The sequence below is a fragment of the Caretta caretta genome, chromosome 16, assembly GCF_965140235.1.
Source record: "Caretta caretta isolate rCarCar2 chromosome 16, rCarCar1.hap1, whole genome shotgun sequence".
NCBI lineage: Eukaryota > Metazoa > Chordata > Testudines > Cheloniidae > Caretta > Caretta caretta.
Genome location: NC_134221.1, coordinates 23,361,230 through 23,385,289, shown reverse-complemented (window position 1 = coordinate 23,385,289; position 24,060 = coordinate 23,361,230). Strand labels below are relative to the sequence as shown.

At 40.5% G+C, this 24,060-nt stretch overlaps 1 protein-coding gene across 3 annotated transcripts in view; it reads right to left on the bottom strand.

The window, feature by feature from the left end:
- Window positions 1-23,668, bottom strand: part of NEK6 (NIMA related kinase 6) — a 112,142-nt gene extending 88,474 nt beyond the window's left edge. For 2 of the 3 annotated variants that reach the window (XM_048822457.2, XM_048822458.2), the window contains exon 1: window positions 23,521-23,668. The gene's annotated coding sequence lies outside the window, so the exon portion shown is untranslated. The remainder of the gene's footprint in view (window positions 1-23,520) is intronic. The other variant, XM_075120381.1, reaches the window with a different exon arrangement.
- Window positions 23,669-24,060: the final 392 nt, after the last annotated feature.

The following is a 24,060-nucleotide window of genomic DNA, read 5'->3' as shown; positions in this document are numbered from 1 at the left end:
TTGGACATAGTCAGTGGACAGCCCCTACCTTTGGAATTTTTTTCCTCTTACTGGCCCAACAGAGCCCAAGACCCTGCTGTCCAGCTCATAGTCACAGTTTAAGGTCCATCACTTCTCCGAGCCATCCGCCTGGGGGAGTGATGTTGAGATTCGTGTTTTTTAAATTTCCTTTGTTGGGTGACAGTACTGTAATGGTCATTAACATTGGCCCACAAGTCTCATTCTCTATTTAAGTGTTGTATAAGCAGCCAGGGACAATGTAAAGGCCACTTTTTACAAGCCAGAAATAAGTCTGTTTCTCCAGCCCCCTTATTTTCTGTTGCTTATCTTTGAATCTTCATATCTTTTGATAATGAGATGCCCACAGCCAAATGCTATTTTTAGATGCAGTCATACCGGAGTCAGAAAGGGAGGAACTATTGGCACTCACCTCCATGGCAGAATGCTTTGGAATATGCAACCCAATCCTACTTTGACTTTATCCACCACATCATCACTCATGTCTATTTCACAGTCCATTATCACTTTTTTCAGCATGCAGCTTTTTCCTTCCATTGAACATGTATGCTACAGATTTCTTTTTCCCATATATATAAGCTTTCATTTGTTCAAAGTGGGATTCAGCACTGATTCTTTCAATACACTCCTATACCTCTCCCAACAATCTAATATACAGATCTTTATTATCACCCTTTACTTACAATTGCTTCAGCCATAGATCATTTTCTCTTTTGAAGACTGGTCATACAATTTACTTTTCTTCACTCTTCTAGTACCAAACCAACTTATCCTTGCAACAAAGCCCGTTGCCAATTGTGCCCACATATCTATTCAGGGGACACCATCACAGGGCCTAATAACATCAGCCACACTATCAGAGGCTCGTTCACCTGCACATCCACCAATGTGATATATGCCATCATGTGCCAGCAATGCCCCTCTGCCATGTACATTGGTCAAACTGGACAGTCTCTACGTAAAAGAATAAATGGACACAAATCAGATGTCAAGAATTATAACATTCATAAACCAGTCGGAGAACACTTCAATCTCTCTGGTCACGCAATCACAGACATGAAGGTCGCTATCTTAAAACAAAAAAACTTCAAATCCAGACTCCAGCGAGAAACTGCTGAATTGGAATTCATTTGCAAATTGGATACTATTAATTTAGGCTTAAATAGAGACTGGGAGTGGCTAAGTCATTATGCAAGGTAGCCTGTTTCCTCTTGTTTTTTCCTACCCCCCCCCCCCCCCCCGATATTCTGGTTTAACTTGGATTTAAACTTGGAGAGTGGTCAGTTTAGATGAGCTATTACCAGCAGGAGAGTGAGTTTGTGTATGTATGGGGGTGGGGGGGATGTGAGAGAACCTGGATCTATGCAGGAAATAGCCCGACTTGATTATGTAAAGAGTTGTCACTTTGGATGGGCTAGCACCAGCAGGAGAGTGAATTTGTGGGGGGGGTGGAGGGTGAGAAAACCTGGATTTGTGCTGGAAATGGCCCACCTGCTGATCACTTTAGATAAGCTATTACCAGCAGGACAGTGGGGTGGGAGGAGGTATTGTTTCATATTCTCTGTGTGTATATAAACTCTGCTGCAGTTTCCACGGTACACATCTGATGAAGTGAGCTGTGGCTCACGAAAGCTCATGCTCAAATAAATTGGTTAGTCTCTAAGGTGCCACAAGTACTCCTTTTCTTTTTGCGAATACAGACTAACACGGCTGTTCCTCTCAAACCAACTATGACTTTTCAAGAAGAGTTGTCAGTAGTTGGAAAAGTTTGTTGGTTCATTCCTTTAAAATGCATATCATGCAAACCACCCAATTTGTACATGTCCACATTTTCCATCTACAGTATTCACTCACTATAAATTATATTTACAATTTTTTTTTGTAAACTAAAACTAAAGCCACAAACCAGCATGGCATGAACTAGCATAGACCCTTATGGAGTCCCAAGGAAGTGGCACCTAAACTGCTCAAACTACTTTTCTTCAGAAAAAGAAAAAAAAAATCTACCTTTAAATAAAAGGTGTTAAATATCTCTGCCATATTTGAATCCTTATTAATTTCTGTTTATTAATAGGCCTATTGTTTCTACTAATAAATATCCCCCCCGATATTTTCGAAGTCCTTATTATTCTCCTCTCTCACACACACACACCCTTCTTCACCACATGTGAAAGGTTTAACTCAAGCTAATTTAGGCTATTTCTCAGGCAGAGTGATCTGTATTTTGTCTTATACCGCTTTCCTTTTGCTCCCCTTATTTTTCCCTAGAAGACTTATAAAACACCATTTGCTTGTAGGTCACCTACTCTACTGCCATTTGCAATACAGATTTGGAGGAAGGTTTTGATTTGGAAGTGTTTATGCTTTTTTTTTTTAAACGCAAATCACTTGCAAAATGAGTTCCTTAGAACTTGGGCCCAACTGAAATAAGATATTGTTTTTAAAGAAAGTCTCCTGAATATGGTTTTAAATGTAGCTCACACCATTCATTACAAGATTGTTTCACGTGGCTCCCATTAAAGAATCCTAGAATCGGTGCCAAGAGCACTTGGTGATTTATAGTTATGACTGCATAATCAATGTGACAAGAGGTCAATGTGCCTTCACATCAGGCTAACTATACTATTCTTACCTCTTATTTCTGTTCTCAGACACACACACACAAATGGGTATAACTATATTTAAGACATTCGATAGGTAGGACAGATAATCTTTTTTTAAATTAAAGGGCCTATATATTACAGATAAATTGAGACATAGGGCCTTTCAAGTGCTTGTCTGTGCAACCTTGAACTCCATATAGATATCCATTATACAAATGTTCACATTCTTTGAAACATCATCAGCAGACACCCCATGCTACTACTGTAACTAATATACATCCATATTAAAACTATCTGGAATTTTACTGTCTTGGTTACCAAGCATGCAAAAACATGCTTACCTTTTAATTTACAAAGAATAAAGCTTTCAAGCCTGAAGCCAAAGTTATATAAGAACATTTCTGTTACCATTCTCAGAATTTGTGCATTCCTGATTAACAGAAGAATATAGGCTGTAAATATGTTATTTATATAACATGACCTTGCTGCATACGCTGCTAGACACATTAATATCATTAAAACAATACTGAAATCAGTATTAGCCATGTATTGCCATGAAAGGTGCAGTATCTAAACCAATCCCCAGAATTAGAGTTTGCCACCATAAAGAGCACAACTAAGATGCCTAACCACTTACCCAGCCCACTTCTATAAACTAAATACAACTAGCACTCTCAAGCAAAAGCCTTAGCAAACAGATGGGCCTTATACACCATTCCCTAGGTCAAACAGACTCTAGAAAATCAATAAGGGAAGTCAGCTCCAGTGTACAGGAGGACCTTCCATCAATTTCTCCCCCGCTCTCCCAAAACTTTAATCTAGGAACTGTTAAAATGAAATGTCTCAGCTGATCTCACTAAATGCTAAATAAATACAATAGTATTAATACTAAACCCTAAGACATCTTCCTAAAAAAAGTCTAGTGATAATAAACACGACCGGTTTTGCCCAGGTGTAGCCCCTTTTAATTGAACCATTTCAGAGCCCTTTACAAACATCAAGCAATCCTCACAGCACACCTCTGAAGTACTGTTGTCATTTCTCAGATGTGTTTAGGCACCAAGAGGTACCACAGCTCAGGTCGTGAGTCAATGTCATAGAGGGGCAGACAGCCCAGAAGTCCGTCCTGACTCTTAGTTCCCTGATCTAATCACTATGCCCATGGACTCGGTTTGTGGCCCCATAGCATGAATATTCTAAGAGATGAGAAACCAGGAGCCAGTATACCTGTCCTGCTGCAGAGGGAATCTGCCAAGGGCTAAGGGCAGGAATAGAAAACATACTTGCACTTAACTTCAAATAAGCCAGAACAGCTTGAAGTATTTACATTTCTCATAATCAAAAGTAAGAGGAAATGATGTTGAGAATTATGCAAGTCAGACACTCTGAAGAATCACGTGATTCAAATCCAAAGGCAACTTCAAAACCACCTCATAAAAGTGTATGCAAAACTTGCAAAGCAGCCAGATGCTAACATTGCAAGAATAGCTTTCGCAGCATCTGGATCCTGCAACTAATAGCCAAACGGAAGCAGAACTTTTGCCTGTATAAAAAGATTAAACTTTTTTCTCCTTAAATTAAAAAAAAAAAAAACTAAATTAGAGACTTCTTCCTGAGAATGACAGGTTTCAGAGTAACAGCCGTGTTAGTCTGTATTCACAAAAAAAAAGGAGGACTTGTGGCACCTTAGAGACTAACCAATTTATCTGAGCATAAGCTTTCGTGAGCTATGCATCCGATGAAGTGAGCTGTAGCTCACGGAAGCTTATGCTCAAATAAATTGGTTAGTCTCTAAGGTGCCACAAGTACTCCTTTTCTTTTTTCCTGAGAATATATGTCAAGAAGAGTACTAATTTATAAATGTGTTCTATCTCCTGAATAAAATCATTGTTAATCATTTTCCGATATATTCTGCAAAAGCATCCCATCACATCTGGAACTGACAGCACCAGTTTTTAATTACTGTTCTTGCTAACTTTATATTAACAGTTGTGTTTCACTTTGAACAACAAGGTTGCCTTAAAGTAAATACAATTCCTTGCCCATATGGACAAGTTATTCTCAAAGAATAAGGGTCACACCGATACTTTTTAGAGTGAGACTATGAGGTGATCCTTCTGCAGTCTGTAGAGCGGCTTTTATTACTTCTTCTGTTGATGACTACGGTTAACTTTAAGTTCTTGCAGAGAAGGGGACTCTCCCCTTCCTGGGCTAAATGCCCAAATTCCTACAGGATTCACAAGACTGTCTTTTTTAAATCAAGTCCATTTCTTCTACAGAAAGGTCTGCACATAATGTTCTGCAAAGAAACTGAGAATCAACCTTAAAAGAAAATTATAAATAAATTGTGCATGCGCAACATATTCTAATACAAATGTTCTCAATGCAGTAGCACAAAGCTAAGTACTATCTGAGGAGTCAGTCAGTAATGCCCTTAAGCTGATTGCGGGGGGCGGGGGGATTTGACTACCCTGTCTACCTCCTGCATTTCCTTCCCAACCTCCTTTGACTGCCAAGATATTTGTGCCTAGACACAGCACTGATCTCAGATCACTGCTACTTTATGTACCATGGGGTACATATTTAGTATTTTAGAGATCCAGAAAAATGAGGTTTTACTCACCAGGGCAATAGCTATAAATTCCCACTGCCGTCTGTCCCTTCTCTTACAAACGCTGCAGGTCCTATACCTCCAAGGTGACGCACTTGCAACCACTTCTCCGCAGCAACTTCCTCTATGGCAATATTACCTCAGAAACTGAGCTACCTTCTCCCCTGACAGCTGAGTGAAAGTTAATTTTCCAATAACCTTCTTGACATTATCAATCTCTGTCAATAATGCTCCTGAACACACCCAAGAAATTACACCATGGACCAGTCCATCACCATTTTCAGGCAGCTGCGTGCTATTACACATTTACATAAATGCAACAGCCAGTTTGTTTCAAAAGAGGCCCTAAATATTTACCTTATTTTAAAACTATCTGTACTCAATGCAAATCATGCTAACAGCTGTAGAATGCCTGAGTAAAGCAACACCACTTATCAAGAATTTTATACAGAGACAGATTCCACCATTGACAAGTTGTATTCTTTTCCCCAAAACATGAAGGTTTTAAGCATCCATGCCCCATTAGCCCTAATGGAAAAAGTATTCCCAGCTACCATAGGAATGAATGGGAAAACTAACCCAGTAACAGGTCACAAACATGAACCCAACTTAAAATCAGGTTCAGACATAGCCTAAGTACCAGGAAAAAACCAAGTGCTAAGATGACAAAGATAAAATTAAAGAGTAGTGACAGCTGGGAAACAAATCAAACCAATTTAAAATAAAACTGATATAAACAACTAATTTAGTCACCAAATGTTTACTGGTCGTTATCTAGCCAATGAATGGTCTGTGATTATTAGACAGACAATCTCTCTCAGCTTTTCTAAGTTTATTGGTTTTACTCCTACATTTTCATTTTCATCTGAAATTCTAACAAAGTTGATGGATCAAAAAGCCATACACAGGTACCTTATTTGTAGATGCAACTCCAGCTTTGTCTTAAAATGGTTTCACCTGGAGGCTGTTTTACTATTTTTCCTATTTAATTTCCTGCAATGAAATTAATTTAATAGTGGATATGATAGTGCAAAAGCAAATGTGAGCCTGACTCTGCTTTGCATTACCTTTTTTTAGAAATTCTTTCCGAATAATTTTTGTTATATTTATTAATTTATTTCTGACTAATAGCAGTAACTGATAGAAGAGACTGAACAATGTAGCCAGCTAGATTCTTCTGCTAGGAAGGATGAAACTGAACCTTTTTATGCTTATGGGAAACAACTACACTACATCAGATCTCTTGCTTGGTTCAAGTCTGGACATCCAATGAGATTCTTGGGTTATCCCTCAAGGGAGCCACCTTAATAAACAACAGCAAACCTTTGTATGTACAATACTATGCACTGAAGGATCTGAAAGTGTTTTACAGATATACTTTCTAATGTTTCTGTGTGGTAGGCATTATTAAACATGCAGCGGTAAGTAAGGTACAGAACTATTAAGTGACCTTTCCCAAGGTCATAGAGAGAGTCAGAGCTGGGAACAGAACAGATCTGTCCTAACTCTATGCCCTGCTCTAACCACTAGACAGAATCACAAAATAAATATGTAGATTACTGCAGTGATTTATAGATGTTTAGAAGTGACATGGGCTAGGTGAGCAAGGTTTCTATAAAAACAGCAGAATGTTCTGGTAGTGCAAATTCCCGCAAATTGAAAAAGTTGTCACACTACAGCCAGCAGCCTTATAACCATTTTCAAGAAAGTAACAGTAATGCATGAGAAAGGAGGAATACACAGACAAAAGAATGAGATATTAGGATAAACAGAAAATGTTTAGTAGTGAAGTCAGAATATTTACTAGTTGATTAGAGTGCTGCATAAAATATTGCCACATTTATTCAAGATTTGCTGAAGCTCAAACTACCAGTGAAAACACATTCTATTCCGCATTGTTTTCTCTTCTTGCACGAACAGATAATTTGTCAGTCAAAACAGAAAGAAAGCCCCCCAGTGACAAACATGTCGTTCACAAGCATGAAAAGGAAGAGGTATCATATAGATAACTATCCAGGCCTAGCCTTTTCTATACTCTAGAGCACAAGGATTGCCAAGGGGCATATAAAACTCAGATATGTTGGCATTTCAGAAACTGGACCCTATGAAAATGGAGGTTTCATCTATTTATCCTCTTACTTCACAATTCCATTAGTCAGTGCTACTTTAACTCCACCTAGTCTTTCTTTCCATATGATATCAGAGACCGTCATTCCATCTTTTGTGCAAGTTAAGATTATTCGATTTTAAATTTCAAATTATCAAATCCTATGTTTATAGTATCAAGCATAAAAAATTAAATAAGTCCTACATGCAGTTGTTCAAATCTTCAGGAGGACTAAAATCAACCTTTATATCACTCATCTTACAACCTCATCATTGGTCCTTACTATACTGAAGTGAAATTCATACCTAGACACCTCTTCATAACAGAAATCTGTTTTGGTGGCCCACTGGTCTGATGTAGTAAGGCATTATTCTATGTTCCTTCCTATGGAACCAATCTTACCACATAGTTCAGCTACTTCTGCATGCTTAAATATGTCCATAACACTCACTAGACTGGAGCTCTTGAGACTTCCTGCTTTCAGCAAATGTTCCCTAATTGTGAGACAGACTCTACAGTATTGTAGGTTCAAATGCTGAATGCAGACAAAGCTGTCTTTCACCAGCTTTGGAAAACAGACTCACCCATTCTGCTGACTCTCTCCAAAAGCCATGCATACTATTAAGTACTCATTCAAGGTTTTGTTTTTTGGTTTGTTTGTTTGTAATTCTAGTGCTTACAGCAACATGAAGTGTGAATAACATTTTCTAAGCTATAATGACAGGTTGTGATACATCTCACAATACATGTATGTGAGCCAAAGTCAATCTGTGAGTCAGAATGGTCCTGGGGGTAATGTACTGGATAGAGGAGTAAAGAGATCTGGAATATAGTCCCATCTCTACCACCAGAAGAATTTTTCCATTTGCCTAGCTGTATCTATAGAGCTGTGGTCAGGTTGACCTAACCACATCACACAGGGTGCAAAATTTTTCACAGCCCCTGAGCAATGTAGCTAGGTCAATCTAATTTTCAGATGTAAACCAGGCCTTATTCTATCTGTGCCTCAGTTCTCCATCTGTAAAATGGGGATACTACTACTGCCTTACCTTACAGAGGTATTGCAAGGATCAATTAATTAATAGATATGATGTGCTCAAGATACAGCAATGAAGGATGTATATAAATAAAATTCCTCACTTATTAACAGAAAAAAATGAAGCAGAGTATGTATGTGGAGAACCATAGCAAAATATTTCATTTTTAGTGTGCTTTTTTTAATTGCCTCTTTCAAGTAGTGAGAAGTTCAATTCAGTTATTTTAAAAAAACAGAAGAGCAATTTGTCTGCTAATGGTTCAAGTACAATACTAGAGACTATACATGTGGCCAATACATCATCACACAATTAATCACTGCTGCCTATGGCTGGGTCTTGATAGCTGTGAGGTACAAATCAAATGACTGAGTTAATAACCTTATAAGCTATCGCTTTACAGTATGGTATATTGTGTTGTGGTAAATCTGAAAAACAGATATTATAAAAATCCTTTCCCACAAAGAAACTTATCATGAAAAACTTCACTAAAACCATAACTCTTAGCTGGAAACTGAAATCCTAACTCCCTGCTAGACTTCATATGGAGCAGCTAAGAAAATGAGCCATCTTATAATCTTACTGACATGTCATCTAATAGTTTTCTTTTTTTTTTTTTTTTACAAAACACATTTTATTAGGTATCCACTCAATACAGCCTCATATGCAAACCAATTCCCAGTCCCACCCAATACAGTATTTGCTAAAAGAATTCAACTCACTGATCTACAAAGTTAAGTTCAAAAAGATGTATTTATGGCCAGAATTACACTCCTTTTAAAAAAAAAAAAAAAGAGTAGGGTATCTGATACTTCAGGAAAGAAGTGACTAACTGGGAAAGGGTGGGGAAAATTTTTACATAGCCATGTGGTTTCTCAAACTCAGAGCCATGAGTCAACAGATTCAGACAATTTCAGACAAAGACAGGAAAAGGAGAAGTGAGTTCTAAAGTCAAGGGGACCTCACAGAGAATACTCCGCCAGCATCTTCCTCATTTTTATATTGAGGAGGTTCAAGTTTGAGCACCTTTGCTGATCTCAAATGTGATAACACAGCATGGGGAGAGAGTACATAGAGCCCAGAATCTCAGGGCTTTATAATTATTTATATGCATTGTGGCAGCACCTAGAGATCCCAGCCCCACTGTGGTAGTCGCTCTACAAACCTATAACAAAGAGATGATCCATGCCTCAAAGAGAAGCCAAGTCAAAAGTTGATCAGGAAACCAACTGGTAGCCTGAGCCAAGGTACCTCTGTAATAAGCTCACAGCAATTCTGCACCAGCTTCACTTTAAAAAAAAAAAAATGTAGCCCCACTCTATGGTAACAGCGTCAAGGTGAAAAAACACAGGTGACATAAACAAGGTTTATATTATAAACAAATGCAGCCTCTTGGCGACAAATATCTGAAGGAAAGCTGCCCAGGCCATTTCTGCTGCTTGGTGATCTAGGAGCACTAACCTGGCCACTAGATACAATCTTGAACAACAAATAGTGGACACACACTCTAAATGGCAGATATTATCCTCACCACATCTTACTGTTGCTTCCCCCAAACAACTGACACCACCTCACTCTTATCCATTTGGAGTATCAGTCAGCTGACCCTCAATTGTGCCCCAATGTCAACCAACCACCAGGAAAGGCAAGTGATTGCTTTGCCTAGGTCAGAGGAGATTGGTGTCATCAGCATACTGAACCAGCCAGCTCAAGCTTTTTATATATTTTACAGCAATACACTATACATACACATGCTGAGAGAGTGGGTTTTGGGTTTTTTTGCAGGGTGGGGGTGTATTGTTTTATAAATGCAAATGAACTATACCCAACTTCCCTTCAATCTATACTTAGCTGGCCAATTTCTCACAGAAGTCAAGTGATACTGACAAATTTTCCTGTCACCCTCACAATGGGGGCCCTCAAAGTAAGGCTGAGACACACTGGCAGGATGCATTATGGGAAATCTTCACTGCTGCTCATGCCACATATGCTTCTCCTGTGGCTGGAGGACTCCAGTGTGCAGGGCTGCCAATCTGGCAGTTGTCACCAGCACAGCATGCATATGAGATGTCATCGTTGTTTTAAAAATGTAAAATCCTACAGAACTGCAGGTACTCTGACAGTTTTGCCCAGATATGACATCAGAGCAGGGGTGGAATATCTCCTTGTTTTTCACTGGCGGCTATTACTGATGGAGCAAGGGGTGCTGAAGCAGGGAATATAGTCATTCTGAATTACCTGATCCGAAGGTATAAAGTCCTCATTTCCTTTACTACCAATTTGACAGTTTTTAACGCCTAAGCAAACAAAATATAAAGGTTTTTGCAGAGGCAGAATTATACTAAAGGGAACACTGCAGTGCGACTTACTTACAACACAGCCAATTCCAAAGGGCTGATTTTGTCTTTCAAAAAGTTACAGTACAATTCCATTAAGAAACAAGCCCTACAGTATGTTTTACCCAAAATATTATAAGAGTTGCTTTTCTCCATGAGAATGAATCACAGTTTTCCTCTGGGAGGAAAGGAAAGTGTAACTGGAACACTTACTCCTTGGGGGACTTATTAGATCCTCAAAGAGTCATTGCAGTTGTTGAAACCTGCTTTTGCCAGAAGAAGCTTCATCTTACAAATATATAACAGAAAAGCATAAAAGAGAGGAAAACCCAGAAGATTACACTTCAACATTCCCAGATAACTGAAGAAATACAGTTCAATACTGAAGTATTTAGCCTCTCTGGCCTTGTCTACACTATGCTTTTCTGAAAATTTCCTACCATTGTACTTCCGCTACAGATAGCGACAGTGGATGTGCCAGTGTAGACAGGATACTGGCATCCACTGCTGTGTGACATGTTTCCTGCTTGTCCTTACTTCTCCCAAAGACACTCTGGGTAGGGTAAGATGACAAAGCAGTAAAAAAGGCCAGCCAGCAGCTTGCCTACCACTAGGACTCCCTCCAGGACACCAGCACCGGTGAACAGCAAAGGTTGGAAATGTTAAGAAAAAGCTCTCTCTAGGCACAGTTTCTAACCTCCTCTTTTAATAAGCATATTGAAACCCTGTAGAGTTGGAAGGGGCTTTTACTTTAATTAAAAAGCACTATTTAATAACAGTCCAACAGAACATCTGTAGAAACAAACAACCCTTTCCTTTACAGAACTATTAAAATCCAAACACTCCCACAGATGAGCATGCATCCACAAGATAACCCTAAGAGTTCTGACAAACATTTTTTTTAATTGTAGCTAAAAAGGATATAGAAGCATTATAAGACTTATCCTGATGAAGAGGGCGAGAGGAAGCATTTCCTATAACAAATACTAAATTCACCCATTTTCTGCTTTTAAGCTTTGTAATCAATACATACATGGCAAAAGTTGAAACAGTTGTGACATGATTAATGGTCTTTTTCAAAGATTGTTGATATAATTGCTGCTGTTTTTCTTGCCCCTGCCTTTCCCCTTTTCCTGCTTTTGTGAGAGCAAAAACAGTTAATAAAAATCATCATAAAAGCCCCCCTTAAAGAACAAAGCAGAGACTAAAAGAAATCTCACCCAAGAAGTTACAAAATAAGTGACAGCTTTCCCTAATGTTCCACGAACTAAAGAAAACACAGGTAGAGAACTGTACCAACTGTTTGCTCTTGGATGGTAACATTCTTACAACTGACAAGATGTTATAAATTAAGTAGCTGACCTGTGAAGGAAGTAGGGAGTTCAAGTGAGTTAAAAATTTCCCTATACAAATGTGTAACACCCATGAAGAAGCACTTACTCTAAGTACAGTGATTATGAAAACACAGAGAAAATATTTACCACAAAGCAGTGACTTTAGTATATACAGCCTGCTACACATGGCAGCACTGGTTCTTAGGGTACGTCTTCACTACCCACCGGATCAGCGGGTAGTGATCGATCTATCGCATCCCATCTAGACACAATAAATCGATCCCCGAATAGATGCCTGTACTCCACTTCGGCAGGAGGAGTAAGTGGAGTCAACGTGGGAGCCGCCACGATCGACTTGCCGCGGTGAGGACAGCCAGGTAAGTCGAATTAAGATACTTCGACTTCAGTTACACAAATAGCGTAGTTGAAGTTGCATATCTTAGTTCGAACCCGCCTAGTGTAGCCCAGGCCTTAGTGTAGTAATAGCTCAAAGCCACCATTTAGATTTTCCAAATTGATTGAAGCTGACCTGCAAGTGAAAAGACATAAGGCTGTTCATTTTCAGATTCTTGGTGTTGTATAAAAAAGCCTGAAAGATTGTTACAAATAACATTTCTGCTTCTCTTCTCCATTAGAAATTTAAGTCTCACTTCCCTTTGAAGAACTAGTGAAATTATCACAACTCAAAAGAATGAAAGCAGAGCTACTGAGAGGGGAACGAATTTTTAGTCAGACTGTTAAAAACATACACCAAAAAAAGTTTAACAACATTTTAGTCAAATTCCTGATAAACACGTGGGAGAAATAATGTAAACAACTCTATAGTTTCATCCCTTTAAGAGCTCACAAAACACACACATCCTGAGATTCCCAGAGTCCTCCAGCAAAACCAGAGACTTGATATTCCTGATAATTCTGAATAAAAAACAAGTAGTATATTATTATTATTTTTGGGTGGGAGGAAGCAGAAGGGAAAAAAACCTCTCAGAAGCTAAAAGAGGGCACAAAACCAATGTTCTATAAATCCTCTGCAGGGCACTTTTCCTCTTTGATGAACCATGCCAATTTTCTGTGATGTTACAATCCATTTTTTAGCTTAAATTCCAAAAAGGAATCACCAGTTGCAGAGTCTAGCCAGAGCACCCTCTCATCCTTCAATTTTAAGTTCCCACTATGGCTTCAAACTCATTGAAGAGTTACTCTCTGGTCACAAGGAGGACAGTTGGCTCTATGGAAAGAGAGAAACTGGAACTTGAGTCATTCTACACCAGTTGAGCCAGGAGCAGGCTGCTGACTCAGAGGCAGGCAGCAGCTATGGGTGAACTTGCTTGGGTTCCAGTCTACACATTTGCACACACACCAACTCTCCATGAAAATAATCCCAGCTATCTAGTTGTACACTGAGCTAGTCTACAAAGAAAGGAAGACTAGTCCTGAGTTCAAGAAACTCAGTTCTCCTGAGTGCTAGTCCAGTGCAGTTCTAAGATCTGCCACAGACTTCCTGTTTGACTTTGGATAAGTCAGTTAGGCTTCAGTTTAGGCTGAAACCAACACAACTACTGACATGCTTGAAATGAGGAGTGCATAAGACTTTGCCAGATCAGAGTTTGAGGCTATAAGCTCTTCAAGACAGAGACTGTGTCTTCATGCACCTTTGTACAGAACCAAATGCAAATGAGCTAGTGCAATGAAATAATATTCTTAACTCTTATTGATCCCCAGACTAACAGAGGGCAAAGCACAATCTCTTCATGGCTCACTTCAGCAGCCATCTCTAAAGAGGGCATAATAATGATGCCTTGCCTGGGTAAGGTATAGTGAGGATAAATTAAGTAACATCTGTAAATTGTTTGAGATACTTAGATGAAAGTAGACATATATGCCAAGTATTATTTAAACCTTTAAAAAATAAACACGCAATTTTCTTCATGTCATGACACTGGTGAACTTTAGTTCAAGTATTGGACAAATTTTCACAAATTTTCTATTGCGGGTAGTATTAATTCACAAATATTAAAACAACATATCAGATCACTATAACATATGGTCTAAGACTCAGTTATGCAGTCCTGTGCATTAACTCAATTTTAAAAATACCAATATAAAATAATTTATCCATTTTTTAACCGTGAGCTCTCACATTCAATCTCAAATTGCTGAACAGAGCAAGAGATTCCATTAAAAAATCATGACCATACTCAATTTTCATATCTGTTCCTCTTAAGTCTGCATTCTACTTGCTACTGCTCAGGTCATTGTTAATGAAGAAGGATTTGCTACACATTTCCCTGAGAATTCTCCAGGCTATCAGATCTTGTTGTATAAAATAACAAACAAAAAAAGAACATAGTATCATCTTCATTTGCGCAAAACACAGCCAAATCATAAGACATAATTCAATAAATGCTGCAAAAGCATGGAAAGAAAAAATATTAAACACATGCAGTAATAACGTCACTGTAGAGACACCAGTTGCATTTCAAATGAGAATTACTTTTTTTACACAGCTCTGGGCAATGTGTCAAAATAAATATTAAATAAAGTCATCTGTATTTCTAAATCTACTTTCTTAACAAAGATGTATTAAGTAATGCACTCTGCCTTGCAAGGTAGAAACATTTTACTTCCAAGCATATGGCAACAATTTTACAAAGTTTCTAGGTCTTACTCAGTATTTAACACATGATTTGACTAATTTATTGAAGTAGTACAGACTGATTTGTACTAAAAAAATTGCAGACACTTTAAGGTTAATCAGAATGACAGTAACTCTTCAAAGTAGGCCCTTTTTATTTTAGTTCACCCAATATTTTGTCCTAGAAATGGTCTGTTGCCTGACTTAGCTAAATAAATAATAGCAAATATGAATTTGACTAAGATGCTTTCATTATATTACTGTTGGTTTCGCATGAAAACCTATTTGGAAACAAGCAGCAAAGGAGAAATTTTTCTCTCTCCCATCTGTGACAGGCAGCTGCTCACTGGCTGGAATCTGATGATGATACCAGACACTTAAAGTAGCACCAAACCAAAGTAAACATTGCATAAATAACTTTAAAAACGTCTGTCCCACTTAATAAAATACAATTTCTAACATAGCTGTGCTATGCCATGACATTTCTAATTGCAAGGAGTGGGCTATGTTAAATACTGTCCATTATTAGAAATTAAAAGATCAGTTTTCATATTTTTAAAATGTAAAATAGTTTATTTTGGATATTAAAAAATGTATTCAAAAACCAAAACTGAACCCCAGAGATTTCTCAGGCATGCAAAACTGTGGTACTATAGGCACAGATGTTTAACTACTCAGCACAGGTTAGAATGTAAAGTAATCCTAATTTGATCCAAAACAATTCACATGTAAAAATAAGCCAAGATACAAAAAGAACAGTTCAGCCATGTAAAGATTTATAGCTATACAAACTGTCATGTCTGAACCACAGTTAACATCAGGAAGGTGTTGGTTTAGTTTTCCTTTTAAAGAAATCTTGTCTTACAACTTTTAGAGTTATTTTGCCATGTATTCAAGTGGGATATTCATTCCCCATGTCCTACACTACAGAAGAGTTAAGACAGAAGCTTCCTATTTAGTTATTTTTTATTATAAATGTTTTATTTAAGGCGCCTTTAAACAAATATTGATTTGTTCTATAATTTAAATGTAGGGATTAGAATCGGCCACAGTAGAGTTTTGCTTTAAGAGCAGTTTTTAATCTACATTTGTATTCAAGATTTCAAAAGATTATGTATTAACAAACTGTCTGGAACTTTATCATTTGGGCCACCACCACCTCTATTTCAATACATACTCCTCTCCTACCCCCAATAAAATAGTTTGTTTTTCCCTGTCTCCACCGTTAACGATATCAAAATACAACCTGAATCATAGAATTTAGAAATGGAAAAGACCTATTAGATCATTTCCAGCCCATGCCGCAGCCAGTGAACAACTGCTCCCTAAAGAAAATGCTCTAATGTCTTGTCTAGTCCAGGTCTGAACAACCCTGCAATAGTGATCTCACATCTTCCTTGAAGAGACCATTCCATAAACTACCACAATGTATTGTTAGTAATTCCTTGCTGATGTCCAACCTAAACATTCCCATGTTGGTTATTCCTCCATGCATCATCCCAATGGCTCGTTATTGCTCAAGGATTAAGGGGAGACAAACTTGCAAGCTTCCCAACGCAGTTCTGGCTGAATACATATGGTGTGTAACAAAAAAGTCCCAGCAGACCCATATAGCTTTTGCAGCCTGAATGTTTCCTGAAGAAAGCTGGTGGCTTTTAAAGACAAGTGGTACATGAGCATCTACAAAACTTATTGTATTTTCATCTCACTATTTCTTAATTTGTTTTCATAACAGGGGTCTGTAATGGAACCTCTGAGAACTTTTTCTAGAACTTGTATGAACAGTGTGGTGCAGAGAGGAGGGCACTGGACTGGAAGACAGCACTCTGAGTTCCGTTCCCAGCACGTGTGACCTTGGACAGGTCCCCACCTCTCTTTGCTGTTGTCTCTCTAACTGTAAATTGGGGATGCTTACCCAGCCTTCTGAAGCACTTTTGAGATCTAATGAATATCAGTACTAAATATTACTATGCATTTGTACTATAAACTTTGCAAACAGAACGGCTGTATGGAGAGAATATGTTAAAGTTAATGGACTAATTACAGAAGCAAAGACTATTGAAGACCTCTTAATCTTTTAAGGGCAACTTCTTAACATACCCTCCAAGGTAGCTTTCAGGTGAGACCTTAGAAACCTTTTTGTTCCACATGGACATTAAAGGGCTTGTCCACACATGGTGCACTGCTGAAACGTCTGTGAAGACGCTCTATCCAAAGTCTCTTCCGCTGACATAGCACTTACATCGGTGTAATTTATGTCACGGGGGGGGGGGGGGGGGATGGGATGTTTGATTCACTCCCCTGAGCTACATAAGCCATACCAACCTAAGCTGTAGCGTAGACATAGCCAAAGAATCCATGCAATTAATTTGATTAACTGAGCTTTGCACAGTTTAACAACATATAACCTTTTGAAATCTTGAATGGAAATGTAGATTCCACCCTTCATGCCAAAGATAAAATGATCCGGGTGTTCTTTGGATAAACATTATGCAAAATATAAAATACATAAATCTTTAGTGTTTGATTTTGCTGCACACAGAGACAGAAAGGAAACCTGATGTTTACCCCATCTTGACTTTTTAAATTTTAAATTAAGAATTTTATTAAAGCAGACATCAGCTTGCTAGATCACGCCCAAAGTACTTGCTAGATCACGCCCAAACACAGTGTCAGGAAGTTAAACTAATGGTTGACTGGATCTTAAAAAAATTTACCTATGGCAAACAGACACAATACTGGTACTTGATTCTGACAAATCTAAATATCTGGAGTTCATTTATGCCATCAAACGTGGATAATAGTGGATAGACACCCTGGGCATTCCCAAAAATGTTTCTTTAAGATTTCTTGCTACTGTCTTTAAATAAACTAGTCCCATAGGAATCTGTAGTTTATGAAGCACCTGATTTATGCAGCAGACAGGTGAGTTTTTCAGAAGTCCTCCCCTTTAAGAACCCGAGCAGCAGAATGAAGTTACTTGCTGCCAGAATTAGCTGAAAGTGTCTCACAAGCAGACACACATGGTGTCCAGATGACTGGCAGCTACAAGCTGAAAGCTGCTAGTGACATCCACTTTACTCCCAAAATGATCCACATGCTAACAATTGTGCTCACAACTAACCTCACATTTAAACATCCATCCCACTTTAGAAATTTATATTGGCCTGAAAGACTTATAAACAATAGAGTTTATTACTATTAAATAGGTTTCAGAGTAACAGCCGTGTTAGTCTGTCTTTGCAAAAAGAAAAGGAGTACTTGTGACACCTTAGAGACTATTAAATATACTTCCTATGTTTGAAAAAAAACCACACCTTAGAACTTTATCTTCAAAGACCTGTACAAGTACTTTTTATTTTTTAAACAAAACAACTCTGTTAAGTAGGTAAGCAAGTGCGGAATGATTTTCTTCCATATGTACATGGGGAAAACAGACAAAGGTTGGTTAAATGATTTTCCAAGGCAAAAGGGGGAGTCTGTGTCAGAGATAGAACTGCACTTCAATAGTTAGTGGCTCCCAATTCTCTGCTCAGACCACACTATCATGCCTCTCTCTCTCTCTATGAAGTACAATCAATGTACAAAAACTCAATATAAAATTCTAAAGATGTTAAGAATATGTTAAGTTTCAGAGTAGCAGCCGTGTTAGTCTGTATTCGCAAAAAGAAAAGGAGCTCACTTCATCGGATGCATTCCGATGAAATGAGCTGTAGCTCACAAAAGCTCATGCTCAAATAAATGTTAGTCTCAAAGGTGCCACAAGTACTCCTTTTCTTTTTAAGAATATGTTAATACACGATTTTTATCTTGACCTTATCGCTAGGAGGTTACTCAACATGTTAAGCCACAATGCAAAAAGGAAAGTTTGTTTAAAAATTAAAAGCCAGCCTGTTTTCTATAATGAACTTCCATTGATTTCTGATCTGGTAGAGATTAAACCAAGTTTCACAGCTGTCAGAGCCATGAACTGCCTCTTCCACATCATGCAAATCTATCAGCAGTAAATTAGAAAATGTTTAAATCACACAGTTATAAGACTAGCCTCGTTTCTGAGATGCTGTGTCCCCCAACTAAACACTGTTTCATTAAAGACTGTTTTGTTGCTCAGTATTACATCTTACATTGATGTCCACAGTTCTGTAATTCATTGTTCAACTTTTGCTTGTGTTTTCCTTGTGTAATGCAACTCCCTCATCCCTTCCAACATGCACACTGACAACTTTTCTTGCATTAAACATAAATTGAAGATGTTTGTATTTTTCACTTCTTACCCTATTTACCCTGCTGACTGTTCTAATTTACATTGTCTGATTTTTTTATGTTTGCTTGTTGAAGTCAATTTCTCAGTGCCTTGATGTGAAAGATATTTAGCACTTATGGCTCCTCCCATCTTCAAAGATCTGTATGCATATCACCTAATTAATCTTCACAGCACATCTTGGAGCTGAAATATTCACATTTTACAGAGGAGGAAATTGAGGTGAGGAGGCTGAAGGAAAAGTCGGAATCAGGGGGTTCTGGCTCTTAATCCGGTGCTCAGAGTACTATATCGTACTATGTAATTAATGTGAATAGACCACACAATGCAAGAAATATCTTCCATTTAAAGCCTTTCAAGACATCAAAAATCTCTGAATAAAACCAAAAAGCACTTTGTTAGGTAAATCACAAAACAATTTTCAGATCATTTGCTACTGCTGCTCTTCCTCCTTCATGGGGAGCGATTAGAAAAGATAATTTAGGCCAAAAGTATTCAGTACAAAGTATAAATTTGTATCATACACCTGAACAGTGACTGTCAGGCAGGAGGGGGAAAGCAGGTGTTATAAACAAACTCAATTTCCAGAGCAGACATGGGCATACAAGTTTTGAATTGTTATTAATTTTGCCCACTTTTCACAGAACTAAACAAAACTGAAATTTCATAAACTTTAATAAAATTATTTGAGCATAAGCTTTCGTGAGCTACAGCTCACTTCATCGGATGCATACTGATATGCATACAGTATGCATCCGATGAAGTGAGCTGTAGCTCACAAAAGCTTATGCTCAAATAAATTGGTTAGTCTCTAAGGTGCCACAAGTACTCCTTTTCTTTTTGCGAATACAGACTAGCAAGGCTGTTACTCTGAAACCTGTCATAAACTTTAATGAGAAACTGAACAGTTCAGAACACTGTAACCAGAACTCACAATCAAGTTATTGTGACATTCTTCTCCTTAGTTGAATTATATTTCTTTCATGGAGATGGAGGAGGGATGACAGTGTTTTTGCATGTTAGTACCCATAACTAGGATTATTAAAACAGAGGAAAAAATGTTGATTTTGTACTAATGAGTTCCTCTTTGGGTTGTAAAAATCACTTGCATTTTGAAATCTCACTTCTCACTGGAAATACTTCTCTTCCATTACAGTGAAGGCTTCCCCCATCATTTTTAAAATATAAGCCATAGGAAATAGTACAGCAGCCCCAGCCTAAAACAAGTTCCTTTTAAAACAAACAAAAAAGAACTTGGTTCTCAGACAGAAAATCTACAGGAATAAAATTATTCTGACAATAAAAGTTTGACTCTGTGTCAAGAAATATGTCAAAATATCAACACGGTTTAAACGTCACATACATTAAATGTTTCCTTGTACTGCTTCCTAAAATATTACTGGAGACAAGTGGGAGGACAGGAAGAAGTTCATATGAGGAATTTGCATCAACGAACTTTCAATTGTCATAGTATTTCCTATCAGATTATTTATTCTGTGAAATACCGTAAAACTCTCATTGATAAAAATATACAGACAGATGGAGTTGTTTAGAAAGCTGTTCATCATTCTAAAATAGTGCAAATCACACTTTGGATTGAAGAACACGTTAAAGAAAATGGCATTTCACTGTTCAGCCCAAACCAAATATTCCAACTACAGAGAGATTTTGTCTCTCCAAATGTACTAATTTTATTCCAGATATACTATACACCATTTAAGAATAACAGAAAATAAAGCACTCTAAGACTAGTTAGACTCCTCTCCCTTAAAATGTTCAGCAGAATGTTAAAAAACAATAAACAGAAAAGTCCCCAAATGGAAAATGTCTGGAGGTAGAGAAGTTCTCAGACTAGAGTCCATAGACTAACCAGTGATTGCAGAGCTCTATCCATGGCACATGACCACAGAAGAGAAGGCAGCAGAGAAGGTAAGGGATTTTAGAGTAGTGGGTATCAACTTTTCGAGACTACTGTATCCCTTTCAACTTTCTGATTTGTCTTGTGTACCCCCAAGTTTCACCTCACTTAAAAACTTACAAAATCAGACATAAAAATACAAGTCTCACCGCACACTATTACTGAAAAATTGCTTACTTTCTCATTACCACCATATAATTATAAAATAAATCAATTGAAATATAAATATTGTACTTACACTTCAGTGTATAGTATACAGAGCAGTATAAACAAATCAGTGTCTATGAAATTTTAGTTTGTACTGACTTCGCTAGTGCTTTCTAAGTAGCCTGCTGTAAAACAAGGCAAATATCTAACTGAGTTGATGTACCCCCTGGAAGACCTCTGCGTACCCCCATGGGTACATGTACCCCTGATTGAGAACCACTATTTTATACGATAGTAGAGCACCTATTGCATGAGGTGATTTCTCTCTCCCAGATCAGAATAGAAATATATGGGAACCACTGGCTAAGGCATGTGTATCTGGCAGCACCACCATCTCGAATGTAAAAAAAAAAAAAAAAAAAAGTGCAATCTGACACCAACCCACATAAAACCACACAAATAGCCCTATTTTTAGAGTAAATTTTAACTTTGCTTAACTCCAGAAGCAATGTTGCCTACTAACACCTTTCCTAACAGCACTTATAGATCAGCAAACCTCCAACAAAGAGGGGAAAATACTGCACTTTGGTGTCACTTCAACTCTTTTCTCAGATTTGTCCAGATATGGGTTAGCCCCAAAATCAAGAGTTGCAGTAAACTGGGAAAGTCACAAGGCCAAAGGGAGCCCTGGCACTAACACTCAACACTTCTCAAATTTCTTCAAAGATTATTTATCTCCTCCTCCTCTCTCTGCCTCTCATATTTACATTGTTTCTTTCCCCTACATTAAGACTGATGTCCACATGTTCCCAGTCCACTAGCACATTGCTCTGTGACACTATGATGCTATTCTTGACAGTAAGTTTTAGTCCAGGGGTTCTCAACCTTTCTATTTCTGAGGCCCTTTCAACATGCTATAAAAACTCCACGGCCCACCTGTGCCACAACAGCTGTTTTTCTGCATATAAAAGCCAGGGCCTGCATTAGGGGGTAGCAAACACCGCAGTTGCCTGGTGCCCCAAGCCACAGGGGGCCACTGTGAAGCTACATTGCTCAGGCTTTGGCTTCAGCCCCAAGTGATGAGGTTCAGAGCTCTGGGCTTCAGACCCTGTGGTGGGGCTTCAGCTTTCCGCCCTGGGCCCCAGTGAGGCTAACACTGTCCCTATTTGGCGGACCCTCTGAAGCCTGCTCGTGGCCCCCTGGGGGCCCCAGACGCCTGGTTGAGAACCACTGTCCAATCTAGTCTGTTATGGACTAGTCTCCCAGAGGAAGTGGTGGAAGCCCTATTTGCCTGGAACATTTAGAACGAACAAAGCACAAAAATATACATTAGGAAACAACCCTGCACTAGCTCTGTAGAGGGTGGGAAGAAATAATAGATCCTCATAGGACTTTTCCATGTCTAACTCTATGACTCTAGTCCTTTTCTCCTAATGATACCACAAACACCTGCCTGGATGCTACACAAAGACACCATCTAAGGAAACTAAGGAAGGCAAGTTTAGGGAGCGGGAAAGACTCCAGAACATTGTTCCTGAGCATTACACCCAAGCCAGTCACTAACCTGGCCACTAAATACATTCAAAAAGTGACAGAGTGGAGACAGGTGCCCCAAAAGGAGAGAGCAGCACATCCTGTTCTCCTGCGACATGGACCTTCCCCCGGCCCCTGCAGCACAGCAGCAAGTCCACGAGCCCTCCCCAAAGGCCCTGAGGCCAGTGGCCAGTCCACATGCCCCCACCACAGGCCTTCCCCAGCCCCCTGCAGGCCAGCCCATGGGCCACGAGCCTTTGCCAAGCCCAGGCAGGACGGTGGCCAGCCTGCATGCCTGGTCCCCGGGGCTCAGTTCACCCACACACACACCCCGCAACACCCCCCTCCCCCACCACACACACACACACAGAGCGCACACACACACACCCCCACCACACACACACACACACCCCGCAACACCCCCCTCCCCCACCACACACACACACAGAGCGCGCACACACACACCCCCCCGCAACACCCCCCACCCCCACCACACACACACACACACACAGAGCGCGCACACACCCCGCAACACCCCTCTCCCCCACCACACACTCAGAGCACACACACCCCGCAACACACACCCCCCCACCACACACACACACACAGAGCGCGCACACACACACCCCGCAACACCCCTCTCCCCCACCACACACTCAGAGCACACACACCCCGCAACACACACACACACACCCCGCAACACACACCCCTCCCCCCCGACACACACACACCCCGCAACACACATCCCTCCCCCCCGACACACACACACCCCGCAACACACATCCCTCCCCCCCGACACACACACACCCCTCCCCCACCACCCACACACACACACACACACACACACCCCGCAACACACACCCCTCCCGCCCACCGCCACGCCACGCACACACTTGTTGCCTCCCGGGAGGGCCCCGCCGCGGGCGGGCGGGCGGCTCAGGGTGACCCCGGCGGGCGCTGGGGTGGCCCCGGGCGGCCCCTACCTGGGCTGGAGGCGCGGCGGCGAGTCCCGCAGCCCCGCTCCGAGTCCGCGGCGGCGAGTCCCGGACACAACTTCGCCGCGCGCTCCCGACGCCCCCACCCGGGCCCGCGCCTCTTGCTCGGCTCCCTCCCCCTACGCGGGCGCGCGCAGCCCCGGCTGCCACGCAGGCCCTGCCGCCCGGGAGCGCGCCCCGGCCTGGCCCGGGCCCAGAGCTGGGGGTGGGGGCGGGGCCGGGGCGCCCCCCCCCCCCGCCCACGGGGCTCCACCCGGGGCGGCTCTGCCCGCCCCAGCCCGCGGGCCCGCGCAGAGACCCCCTGGGCGCGAGGGGTCCGGCCCGAGGCGGGGGAGCATGGCGGCGCCAGGCCTGTGAAGGCTCCGCTCAGGGAAGGCCCAGGCCGCGGCAGGGCAAGGGCTGGGCCCCCGAGGGGCACGGGCGGGGGACCCGGGGCTCGCGGGGGTGCAGTGGGAGGTACCCGGCCCCCCAGCTCTCTGCCTGGGCCCGGCTGGGAGGCAGGAGGCTGCCCCGGGGCTTGCCTGGGCC